This window comes from Podarcis gaigeae (assembly GCF_964106915.1).
Source record: "Podarcis gaigeae genome assembly, chromosome: 8".
Classification (NCBI taxonomy): Eukaryota; Metazoa; Chordata; class Lepidosauria; order Squamata; family Lacertidae; genus Podarcis; species Podarcis gaigeae.
This window is the reverse complement of record NC_139684.1, coordinates 29,811,191-29,823,933: the sequence shown is the minus strand read 5'-3', so window position 1 is coordinate 29,823,933 and position 12,743 is coordinate 29,811,191. Positions and strand designations below refer to the sequence as shown.

The 12,743-nt window shown below is 42.2% G+C and overlaps 1 long non-coding RNA gene across 2 annotated transcripts in view; it reads right to left on the bottom strand.

Moving 5' to 3' along the window:
- The window catches only part of LOC310849835, a 34,558-nt gene extending 22,885 nt beyond the window's left edge, over window positions 1–11,673 (bottom strand). For both annotated transcript variants that reach the window (XR_014567116.1, XR_014567117.1), the window contains exons 1-3: window positions 11,587–11,673; window positions 7,156–7,387; window positions 343–447 (exon numbers count right to left, since the gene is read on the bottom strand). This is a non-coding gene — a long non-coding RNA (uncharacterized lncRNA). The remainder of the gene's footprint in view (window positions 1–342; window positions 448–7,155; window positions 7,388–11,586) is intronic.
- Window positions 11,674–12,743: the final 1,070 nt, after the last annotated feature.

Sequence of the window (12,743 nt, the reverse complement as noted above, 5' to 3'; positions counted from 1 at the left end):
AGCCGCTTTGAGACTCCTGAAGGGGAGTGAAAGGCGGGATATCAAATCCAAACTCTTCTTCTGCTTCTTCTTGCTTCACAGCCTGTGCTAATTTTGCACAGGTTCATCCCAAAATTCATTCTCCCTTCAGGAAAATTTATCTTTGGGAAAATTCTCACTGCAGTGCCCCTTTTTCTAAATTATTTTCTCTCACATTATTATTATTACTATTATTATTATTATTATTATTATTATTATTATTATTATTATTAGTCTTCTTCCCAGATTGGGACTCAGGCAGCTTAAACAAATTAAAACAGCACAAATAAAATACAAAAAGCTAAAAACATGTAAAAGATATACCGGATCATCCTATTTGTCCATCTCCTTCAGTATTCTCCACTCTGACTGGTAGCAGTTCTTCAAGGTGACAGGCAGAGGTCTGGCCCATCCCTGAAGAAAATATTTCTGGGGAGGAAGGAAAAGATAGGCTGGGTTAGAGCTCAGCTGCCAAGACTTCAGACCTCAGTCAGATGACATCACACTAGACTTGAAATGGGGCTCGTGGATTTGAGGGGTTTTGCGCAACCTGTGAGAAGAGGGCACTTTCAGCCTTTTTCAAGCACATTCATTTGTTATTATTATCATAGCTGTTTTAAAAAGAAAGACCATCCTTTTTAAAAAAAATAATAATCCTCTAAAGCCCCAAGTGAGCTAAGTAGGAGGTTTTGCCGCCAAAATTTTGGCAGCCGGGCCCCATCAATAATTTACACATCACCCAGAAAGCATATTTCTCACTGTCATAGCAATTTATCATTAGATAGATGTTCTTGGCACCCAACACACAGTGTTAAAACTTGATATAGACAGCCAAATAAGTGAAATGCGGAATGCTGACAGAGTAGCTATTGGCAAGCTTTGATGTATCAGTATTTTAGAAGATATCAACTTCTCCGATGAATGCTGAGGCAAGGCGAACAATTGTCAAAAGGGAGAGATTGGTGGCTTGTCTTCCTTAGGCGGTTGTGGGGTTTTTTTCTTCCCCTTAATGCATATGTTTAGTGCTAATGATTTGAGCAGTTCCAGTTGCTTCTAATTGCACTGTGTGGATTTCAGTTTATTTATTTATTTATTAAAACCTATTTATATACCGCTGTAGTATAAAAATATATCACAGCAGTCTACAATGTAAAATCATAAAACCATACAGTAAAATAATATAAAAAATTAAAAACAAGTTAAAAGGAAACACACACGCACACCAGTAGACCATTGTGGGAGATGTACTATTAATGTCCTGCATAAGCCTGGTACAATAGGAAAGTTTTCAGTAGGCATTTAAAAGGTGCCAACTGATTTTCTATTTGCAGGGTGTTCTACAGGACTGGGTTGATGACACTAAAAGCTCAGTTTTCTCACTGTCTGGGTTAAACCCAAGGAGAATGCCCCATAGTAAGATCCTGAACCAAACTCCTAGGCACAGTAAAACTATATGGTACCCTTTCTGTGTGTGCAGTGCTTCCTCCTACAGGAGGAGAGCCAACTGAAATGTCATGCAAAATAATGAAGTAATTAATTAGTTGTAATGTGTCCAGTTCTGGACACCATACTTTAAGAAGGATATTAACAAGCTGGAGCGTGTACAGAGGAGAGTGACCAGGATGGTTGAAGTTCTGGAAACCAAGTCTTATGAGTAACGATGGAGGGAGTTGCGTATGTTTAGCCTGGAGAACAGGAAACCGAGAGATGTGATAGCCACCTTCAGATATCTAAAGGACTATCACATGGAGCAACTGTTCCTCATAAGGCTTGGTTTCCAGAACCTCAATCATCTTGAAGTCAAGATTTAGTGTTGGAAAGGCTTGATTTCTTTGCTGTTCTTGGTATTAATTTTTGGTATCTTGATTACAGGGCCTTATTATGACTTATGTGGGGATCATTTAATTTTACTGTGTGCTTATGGAGATGTTTTCATTTATTGCTCATGACTCTTTTTTGCTGTATTTTCATAATTATGTAAATCTCTTCATGTTGTAAGCAGCCTTGGAAAGGAGGCATATGGATAAATTATGGTGATGATGATAACCGATCAAATTTCGCCCCCATATTTCGTCTCTCTCTAGACTCCATCTGCCCCAGCTGCCTAAAGAATTTGACAAGGGATGCGGGGATGACTGCTTCTTTTCCCTGCTCCGCCTTCCCCTTGATGCCTGTTTGCAAGAACAGGGTGTTCCTTGAAGAGTAATGTTTGCTAACTCTCTCGTGCACATGCTTCCTCCACTGCCACCCTGCTCCCATTGCACTCATGCTAGCCAGGAAAGGATTTCGGAAGACAGACAGCAAACAGGGATCTAGCAATTGGCAACTGTGTCAGGAGTGACACTCAAACAGAGTGAACACCTCAGTCATGGAGAAATATGGCCTCCTCAGCAAAGGTTGCTTAAAACAAAAGCTCATTTATCTGAATGCGGCAGACATGCAATCAATTTACATGAAGAATTTCAAAATTAGTCAGATTGTAATGAACTATGAAATACTGATTAATGCGTTTTTGCAATGTTTGGTTAGAAGTGCACGGTGCCCTGTAGCATATTCTTGCTATTTCCAACATGTACAGGCTAATCATAAGGTTCATATCAATTGCCAGAACATAAACAGTCTCTCAATTCTGACAATCTCTCATCCTTAAGCGCACGCACACACAGAGAGACATACAAACACAAATATTTGCAAATAGAGAGCCTGTCATTAAGGTGAGAAGGTGAGGTAGTTGGTGAGGCTGGGAGAGACTGGCTGGCTTCCAGGGTCACCCATTGAGTTCCATGGCTGAGTGGGGATTTGAAGCCTAGTCTCCAAGATCCTGGTTTGACACTCTAACCACTACACCACTGACTTGATAATGAGCTAGATGATATATACAGGGGTGCCAACTTGAATAAAATATTAAGGCGGGCAGGTAAACCCTGCCCACATCACATGCTGTGGCACACGTACACCATTTGAATGGCAACATCCATCAACTTTAGGAGGGGCCGGCCCATCAAATATTTTATTAGGAAGGGCAAAGACCCATCAACCCCTAGAATTTGGCTCCTATGGATGGATGAATAGGTAGGTAGGAATATCTATCTATCATCTATCTATCTATCTATCATCTATCTATCATCTCTATCTATCTATCATCTATCTATATCATCTATCTATCTATCTATCATCTATCTATCATCTATCTATCTATCTATCTATCATCTATCTATCTATCTATCTATCATCTATGTATCTATCTATCTATCTATCTATCTATCTATCTATCATCTATCTATCTATATCTATCATCTATCTATCTATCATCTATCTATCATCTATCTATCTATATCTATCATCTATCTATCTATATTTATCATCTATCTATCTATCATCTATCTATATCTATCTATCTATCATCTATCTATATCTATCTATCTATCTATCTATCTATCTATCTATCTATCATCTATCTATCTATCTATCTATCTATCTATCTATCTATCTATCTATCTTTATCTATCTATCATCATCTATCTTACCTTTCCTCCAACAACCTCAAAGCAGCTTACAAGATACTCCCTTCAAATATCATCTTCATAACAATGCTATGAGGTAGTGTGATTGGCCCAGCATCAGTGAATGGCTGAGCAGCAATTAGAACTCCAGTCCCAATGCTGTGCTGCCCTTCTACCTACCAAGAGGAGGAGAGGGAAGCTACCAAGAGGGAAGAGCAGGCCACTTGGTGAAGGGGTGGTGGTGGAGCCAATCTGATGCTCTTGCCACTGTGCCCCCAGCACACCAAACTCCCCACTGCTTTGCTCCTCCCCCCTCTCAGTAACTAGCTGTGATGCACAACATTTGGAAGCCAGTCAGCCATGCAGCCCCGCCCACCCATACCACCCAGTTGGAAGCTACCACTATTGGTCACACCGGCTGTCGTTGATGGGAGTTGGGAGTCCAACATCTGGAAAGTGAAAAGTTCTCCAGTAGGGGAAGTTTGAAACTAGAGATTCTGAAGAAATACGGTTTCTGATTCCCCTACCCCAAAAGTCACATCCTTACAGGGCATGTCTTAAATAGTTTCTTTCTGATTTATCTGAATCAGTTCAATTATTCATGTTTATGCAAGAAATGCATGAGCTTTCTGGCTACAATCCTCCATATCCTTTCCTCCAAAACGAAGGAAATTCCAGCTGGACTTTGGAGATGACATGCATAAATTTTTTGCTGAATGTGGACTGGCCTCTTTCTGTAGTTTGATATGGTTGGCGTCATTACTCAAAAAAATAAAAATAGAACCCATAGCTAGATTTTAAATGCTCATGCTGCTTATCTCATCTAATTTTCTTCAGTCAGATTTATTAATGAAAAATAGGAAACAATATTATTGGTTATGTGGTTATCAATGAGAATTCTGGAACTGCCCTTGCAATAAAAATTCAGAAGTAGGGCAAAATTATTGTTATTTTAAAAGAGTTTATTATCTTGTATAGGTGAAGTCTTTTCTCAGAAGTATGGGATATGTGAAAAAAATACACATAAATCCCATTGTATACAATGGAAGATCTTTCAGTTTGGGGTTGGTGGTTGCCAGTAGCAACAAAGAATGGAAAATTGCCATCTGGCTTCAAGTTTTAAATGGGATTTGAATAATCAATTTAATAATGGATCTTGTACACGCCTCACAAAAATAATCACTTGTGTTGGCTTCCGAACAAAACTTTGGAATAAGACAAAGATATGCCTTACAAACATAATACAAAGCGAACTATCATCTACCACAATTTTGATTTGCATTCCTAACTTTACTTAAAGTTGAGAGGAGCTGCTCTCCTCATCTGCTGGGTTGTTCAGATACAACTCATTTGTAAATAGACAAGATGATAGCTGCAAAGAGGCAACAGAGCTAGAGGACTCCAGTTCCCCAATCCTCCCACAGAGTATAAAATGGCTGCCCTGAGGGAAGCCATTTTAAATGGCTTAACACAGCAGCCATTGCCTCATGGTAGGCTTGCCAATTCTCCCAAGGTTCATGGGGAAGAGATGTGGCCCACTGGCAGAGCACGTGCCAATGACACCGAAGGTCCCAGGTTCAATCCCTGCCATCTCCATGTCAAGTTTTTCTGTGCCCTTACTATATGATTATAAATTATTTCAAAGGTTCCATTTGGAAGGTCCTTGCACTTCAACTTACCATAGGTAAGGAAACTTTTATTTTTTATTTTAGAACAGGGTTTTCATAAAGTGGGTGAAGGCTATGAAAAGGCTGGCAAAATTAAACATCTGCATTGTTAATATTTTCACTCTTGCTAGATGGAATTATTGTTTAGGGACAGAGATGCTGCATAAAGGTTTCACACTATTCCTTCATTTACAAGATAAATATCGTACCAAAAATATCCTCACACAGTGCTGAGACCAGCAAAAAAGACGGAACTGATTATCCAGAGCTAGAAGGGTTACAGTTGTACAGAGAAGCTTGAGAAAGATTTCTATTTCTGCAAAGTGTCCTTAATGTGGTACATATCAAATTAGGGAATTACATGGCACTCCTGTGGGACGCAGGTGGCGCTGTGGGTTAAAGCCTCAAGCACCTAGGACTTGCCGATCGAAAGGTCGGCGGTTCGAATCCCTGCGGCGGGGTGCGCTCCCGCTGCTCGGTCCCAGCGCCTGCCAACCTAGCAGTTCGAAAGCACCTCCGGGTGCAAGTAGATAAATAGGGACCGCTTACCAGCGGGAAGGTAAACGGCGTTTCCGTGTGCGGCTCTGGCTCGCCAGAGCAGCGATGTCACGCTGGCCACGTGACCCGGAAGTGTCTCCGGACAGCGCTGGCCCCTGGCCTCTTGAGTGAGATGGGCGCACAACCCCAGAGTCTGTCAAGACTGGCCCGTACGGGCAGGGGTACCTTTACCTTTACCTTTACCTGTGGAAGCAAAATCTGAGGCCGAGCACTTATGTTTTCAAGCTAACATCTTCCTGACTAGGGTTCATTTTTTACTTCTACCATTAGTCATCAGACCAGTTCCTACTCCTTAGCCTTGGGATGTCCACTGTTGCTGAGGTGGGGTTTTCTCCTGACAACCTGCTCAGCTCCTTCACAGTGTCCCAAGCCACTGGGCCTCTCTCCTGGTTTCCATGCCCTCATGGCATTCCTACTCCTCCTCTGGCCAAACCTGCCAAGAAGTCTCCATGGGGGTCATGACAACCAGTGGGGTCTTCTTATATACTTACTACAACTTCATCTGAAGGAACAGTTGAGGATATTTAGCCTGCAGAAGAGAAGACCTGAGAGGTGATATGATGGCCATCTTCAAATATCTTGAAGGGCTGTCACATGGATGATGGTGCAAGCTTGTGCCAGAAGGTAGAAACCAAACCAATGCATTTAAGTTAGAAGAAAGGAGATTCCAATTAAACATCAGGAATAACTTCTTTGTGGTAAGAGCTGTTTGAAGTGGAATGGACCACTCCTCAGTAGGTAGTGGACTCTCCTTCCTTGGCCTGATCCAGTGGGCTTTTCTTATGTCTTTATTACAACTTTTATCTGAAGGAACAGTGGAGGGAGTTGGGGATATTTAGTCTGGAGAAGGGAAGATTGAGAGGCGGTAGGATAGTAAGCTTCAAATATCTGTCCTATCCCCTCTCAGGCTAAACTCCAGGCTAAACTCACCCACCTTTCTCAACTGTTCCTCACAAATGAAGCTTGGTTTCCAGCCCTTTGATCATCCTAATGGCCCTCTCCTGCACACGTTCCAACTTGCCAATGTGTTTTTTAAACTGTAGTGCCCAGAATAGGACACAGGACTTCAGGTAGGGTCTGCCCAAGGCAGAAATGAGTGATAATTTTGGAAAACCATTTTGATTTTTTTTCTACAATCAAGTGATATAAATAAATAAATAAAATAAAATACCACTACTTCCCTTGATCTGAACCCTAGACATTTGTTGATGCAGTCAAAAATTGCATTAACCTTTTTTTTTGCTGCTGCATCAGTGTTGACATGAGAATTTTGTGGCCTGCTCAGACCCCTAGATCCTTTCAACATGTAAATATGAATATATCTGACCCTAGACTCCACCTTGTGCAACAGACATGGCACTGAAAAATTTCTCCCCCGCCCTCCATGTCCACCCAAACTCAAAGCTTACAGAGAGATGATTTGCATGGCAGATATCTGCTGAACCAGCTTGGCTCCTCGTTAGGTGTGAGGCAATATGTTTCAGTTCATTTTGAGAATGCGATGTGACTTGGAGATGAAATGGATGTCCGTCTGCTAGACAGGTGCCAGAAACATCATTATTCCATCTCTGCGTGATTAATTCCTCTTGGGCCCCTGCCAGATGGCATGGAGAGAACACTCTGCGCTGCCAATCAAGTGACCTGAAATGACAGAACAACGTTGTGAGTAGCCAGCCTAATCAGGCAAAGGTCCAACAACCGCCAGGTGTCATTTATAATTTCTATAACATATTTCTCTTCCTTCCGCACCCCAAAAAGAGTCAGTTTATTTGGAGAATTATCAAAGTCATTATTGTTAAGAATTGCCCTTGCAATGTATACCGTGGAATAATAATTACTCAACTGACGGCAAATTGGCCAGATTTTAAGGTTAAGTGTAGTTGAGTGTACCAATGTCAGCAACTGAATGGTTTGTAGATTTCACATAATATATCTGTTGCTGGATGGCATGACTTTGGGTTTCAACTCCCTCTGTGCAAAATGTTGCGAAGAATGCTAGCTCTAGATCAGGCTTCCTCAACCTCGGCCCTCCAGATGTTTTTGGCCTACAACTCCCATGATCCCTAGCTAGCAGGACCAGTGGTCAGGGGTGATGGGAACTGTAGTCTCAAAACATCTGGAGGGCCAAGGTTGAGGAAGCCTGCTCTAGATCCTCCACTTCATTATATTTTATTTCTATGTAAACAATTTTGTTTCTGTTTTTTTATGCAAGGGAGCAATTCAAACCATTTGAGCTCCCACCTGCAATCTGAAGTGGTATCTCCCACCAACAAAGAACCACATGAGTGTGCTAATGGTGTGGGCCAGCTTATAGCATCAGATCACCTCCAGACAAAAACTGCAGATGAAAAAAAATGATTCTTGCCTAATGATTTAGACAGGACTCTCCAGAAATATTTTGATACCTGTGGGCCATAGCCTTAGACGGACCAGTAGATATATCATGGCTTCCTCGACTGCCATTGGTGTGGCTGTCCTGATGTCACAGAGGAGCTAAGAAACCTAGCTATAGGCAGCAGGCTGCTAAGCAGAACAAGGAGGACCTTAAGATCTGAATGCTGGTGTTGATGTGCAAGTTTTGTTCCAGCCATGGCAAAGTCTTACACAAACCTTGATCCATCCAGGGAAGCAAGGGACTGTCATAGTTTAAGGGCACATTTCAGATAGGCAAAAGCCCTTGAGGAGGACAAAAAGCAGGGTGAGGAGAGTTGGGGTGTGACCTTGGAGAGATGGGGTGTGACCTGTGGGGAAGGAAGGAGCTGTGGCCTGGGGAGAGTCCTGAAGGGCCACATTTGATTCCAAGGCCTGTGGTCCCCTACCCCATTTTAGAGAGGCTAAGCTTGATTTTGCAGACCACACAAGGCCCACTCTTTGAAACAAGGGTTTTTCAAAGCATCCGTTTGAAAGCAAAGGTTCTTCCCGCCTAACCAAAAAAAGAAAACTACGTCAAAAAGGTCATGCCAATAGATCTGATCCAATGAATGTCCGTGAGTATGTCGAATTAGCCCCTGTTTGTAGCCTAAATGCTGTTTGTGGCACAGTTCTATAAGGGAAACGTCATGACACAGTAATTTGGGCAATGGGGGAGTAATTGAGTTAAGATATGCTGATAAAGATCGATGGCCAAGGTTTGGAGTTATGACACCAACAAAGTTACAATGACATTAGCCCAAAGAGAAAGACACAAATCCATTACAAAGATACAATCAAATATTCAAAAAAGCCCGGCTTGCTCATTACTTATTCATGCTAATACAAGTATATTAAGAAATCTAAACAGTGTTAGCACTCAATCTCTCACAGACCAAATGAGCTTTTGCATTTATCAGCCGCGAGTCATCAGGACCCAACGTTAGCCGTACAAAGGTGGTAATATGACATAACGGAGATATTTATATCAGCACGCGCTGACTGAAAGATACAGTGGAATTTATTAAATTGAGTAATGCCTTTGCATTCTGGGCTCCAATAAAAGACATAACTGTGCAGAAGTCATTTCCCCAGACAATAAGATTTACCTTTGTAATCACTTAATGATCCTGTATGTGTGCTCTCTCCCCCCACTCTCTCTCGCTCTCGCTCTCTCTTCTCTCCCCCCCCCAGAGTTGTCCAGCAGAGAATGCCCTGAAGCAGAGGTTTTCAACCTTTTTGAGTCCACAGCTCCCTTAACTGACTACATTCTTTCTGTGGTACCCCTGTAGGCCTCAGGAGCCTAGCTATGTCACCCCTTGCCTGCAGAGCTGGCAGCCTCTCACACTTTTCCAAACACCCTCCCTTGTGGAGTGTTCCCTCTGCCTCCTCTCCTATCCCCTCTCCTCAGGAGTCCTCGGGAGTCCTCTGGACAGCCACTGCTGCTTCCCCTGGTCTCTGAGCTGCCCCCCATGCCCCAAAGAGAGGTACCTCCCAGAGGCACCCTTTGCTCAGTGAACTTGTAGCCAGAACTGCTGCAACAAACAGCTGTGCAAACCTTGGAGAGGCAAAGACATGAGGGGGCATCAGAGGAGGGTGGGAAGGAAAGACGGACCAGTGGTGCCTGCAGCACCCCTGACTATTATTCAAGGCACCCCAGGGTGCCACGGCACACTGGTTGAAAACCACTGCCCTGAGGAAATCAAGGCAAAACTTAAACCCCCCCCCCCAACAATCTTTCTACTTGAAGATTGGCATGCATGTCCAGTACATTTTTCTGCTGGTGTGCAATTTTTGCTATCGTTCATTCTTTCCCAATGATCAACACTGTGCATAGTTAAACTAGGGAAATCGCTCCCACAGGAGGGAGTGATGACCACCAACTTGGATGGCTTTAAAAGAGGATTGGACAAATTCACAGAGAAGAGGGTTGTCAATCTCTTCTAGGCATAATGACTATGCTCTGCCTCCATGGTAATTCTTCTGAGTACCAGTTGCTGAAAACTGCAGAAGGGGAGAGTGCTCCTGTGCTCAAATCCTCCTTGCTGGTTTCCCTTTGGGGCATCTGGTTGGCCATTGGAAGAACACGATGTGGAACTAGATGGGCCATTGGCTTGATCCAGAATTCTTATTGACCAGGTAGGGTCATAGAGGAGAAAGTGGACATTATGGTCTCAGTTCCAAAGGGTAAAGAACTTTAAAGATGAGTCTGTTTCACACTTCTCTAGTCAAAGCAAAGTGTGGCCATCATATTGTTCCAAACGGCAACCCATTTGCTTTTATGGATTTTTCTTCATTAGTAAATAGGAAACATTACAACTTATTTTATTGGGCTCTCACCCCCCAAAGAAAGTAGGGTGAAGTACACTGCGTTCTCACAAACAGATGGGGCTTTTCTAAGCTATAGGATTTCTATTCTGCTGCAGTGAAAGCCATTGATTCCCCTTCATGTTAATCAGATTTCAATTTATGAAAATATGTTAGCAAATCAAGGTTGTGCACCTTAAACAGGATGGATTTTGCCATCAGTTTCGTTTGTACAATGAGAATTTTTTTAAAGCCTTTTCTTTCCTAAAAGTGGTAAAGTTCTGCTTTTGAAAGGCACAGCTTTCATCCAGTCCAATTTCTTCTTTTTCCTCCCCCAATCAAAATGTGAGTTAAAGGGGGGGGGGGACTAAATGTAGACACTGCTTTAGTATTTCTTGCACATAGTAATACCTAGCACAAGGACATATGTAGATCTGCAAATACTGTTTACAGTTCCTTCTTCACTGTAAAAACACTCAAGAAAGGTATAGTTTCAGTTTTATCCCAATGACATTTCGTTTATTAACTGTGACTGATAAATCCAGTGCCTCTGAAATCAGATAAAACTTTGATAAATGGCTTCTTTGGGAGCAGATCGCAACAGCTAAGCCCTGTTCATCTGTGGCCACCCAGCACCAATCAGCACCATTTTATTTAATCAACAGCTCAGAAAACACGGCATTTGAAAGCTATCATTCCATTAAAAGATGGGAGAAGATAGTCCTTTCCTGTAAGGGAGCCTTGGAAGACACAAAACTACAAAAACTGAACCGTGTGTGTCTGACAGCAGGTTTTATACTCTTAAGTACAAAATGAGGAAGGGACAGCAAGCACTGCAAAACTGGGGAGGATTCCAAAACCCTCATTAGAATTTATTTGCAGTGTAGTGGTTAGAGCATTGGAATGAAACCTGGGAGAGACCAGGGTTCAAATTCCCACTCAGCCATAAAGCTCACTAGGTGATTTTGGGGGGCCAGTCCTTCTTTCTCAGTGTAACCTACTTCACACAGTTGTGAGGTTTCAATGAGTCGGCAGGAGAACTATATATGCCGCCTTGAGCTCCTTGGCGAAAAATGATAGGATATAAATGCAGTAAAGAAATAAATAAAAATAATTAAATTTACCCTTCCCAGAATTCTAGTGCAAAGTCAGACTTCCTCTCAGCTACTGTTTACAAAACAAAAATGTGTCCATTAATTGCAGCCACACAGTTAATATCACACCCAGATTGGTCTTAATTTTTTTGCTGCCTGCACAGGAATCGAAGGGTAAGTTTGCAACAGATCTAAACACATTTACTAAGAAGTAAGCCTCATTGAACACAAAGAAGCTCAGACCCTCCAAGTGTCTGTATTTTCCAAGGTCAGCCCCAGATTTATAGAAGCTGTTCCAGTTTTTCATTTGATCCCAGAATGTCCCGCTTTTCCTTAGGACGTTCCTATTTTCATCGGAGAAAAGTTGGAGAGTATGGAGTTATGTAACACACACACACCCCCCCCCGAGTCAAGGAGATACAACCTTTAGAAGACATCTGAAGACAGCCCTGTATAAGAAAGTTTTTCAATGTTTAATTTTTTATTATTATGTTTTTATTATGTTTCTGGGAAGCAACCCAGAATGGAAGGGGCAACCTAGTCAGATGGGTGGGGGAAGAAGAAGAAGAAGAAGAAGAAGAAGAAGAAGAAGAAGAAGAATGTCCCTATTTTCATCGGAGAAATACTGGAGGGTATGGAATCTTGCTTCTGAGTAAACAGCATATGAGACGAATCACTGCATTTTTTTCTTGTACAGCTGGCACTTTCTTTAAAAAAAAATGTTGCTTTGTCTAATGCAGGGTCTCTGTTCTTTACAGCAGCTTCAGATCTTTCCCAGTCATTTTCTTCCAGCTGTAGCTAGAGTGAAAGAGAATGTGTGATGGGGTGTTGTTCCTGGGAACCTGACATTTATCATTCAAGTGAGAGAAGATCTGATGATTCTCAAATGACATAGCCGAGAGCAAGTTATATGATCTTTGTTTCCAACACATAGAATAAAAAGTTACATTTCTCTCTGGCCCATAATTCATTCTGTTTCCAGACATTTTTCTTTTTCTTTTTGCACCACACCAACCTTACTCCTGTTTCTGATAATCCTTAGATCCCTGCCAGCTCCTCCTGCCCTGCCTGACCCTCATTATGCCACTGAAGGAGTCTGCAAGTAGTTGCTGCCTGCATCGTCAAGCCCTAACCATTCCATTCAAGTTGTGTGGCAAGTTTCTTCCCCCAGTTGAAATTAAGACACA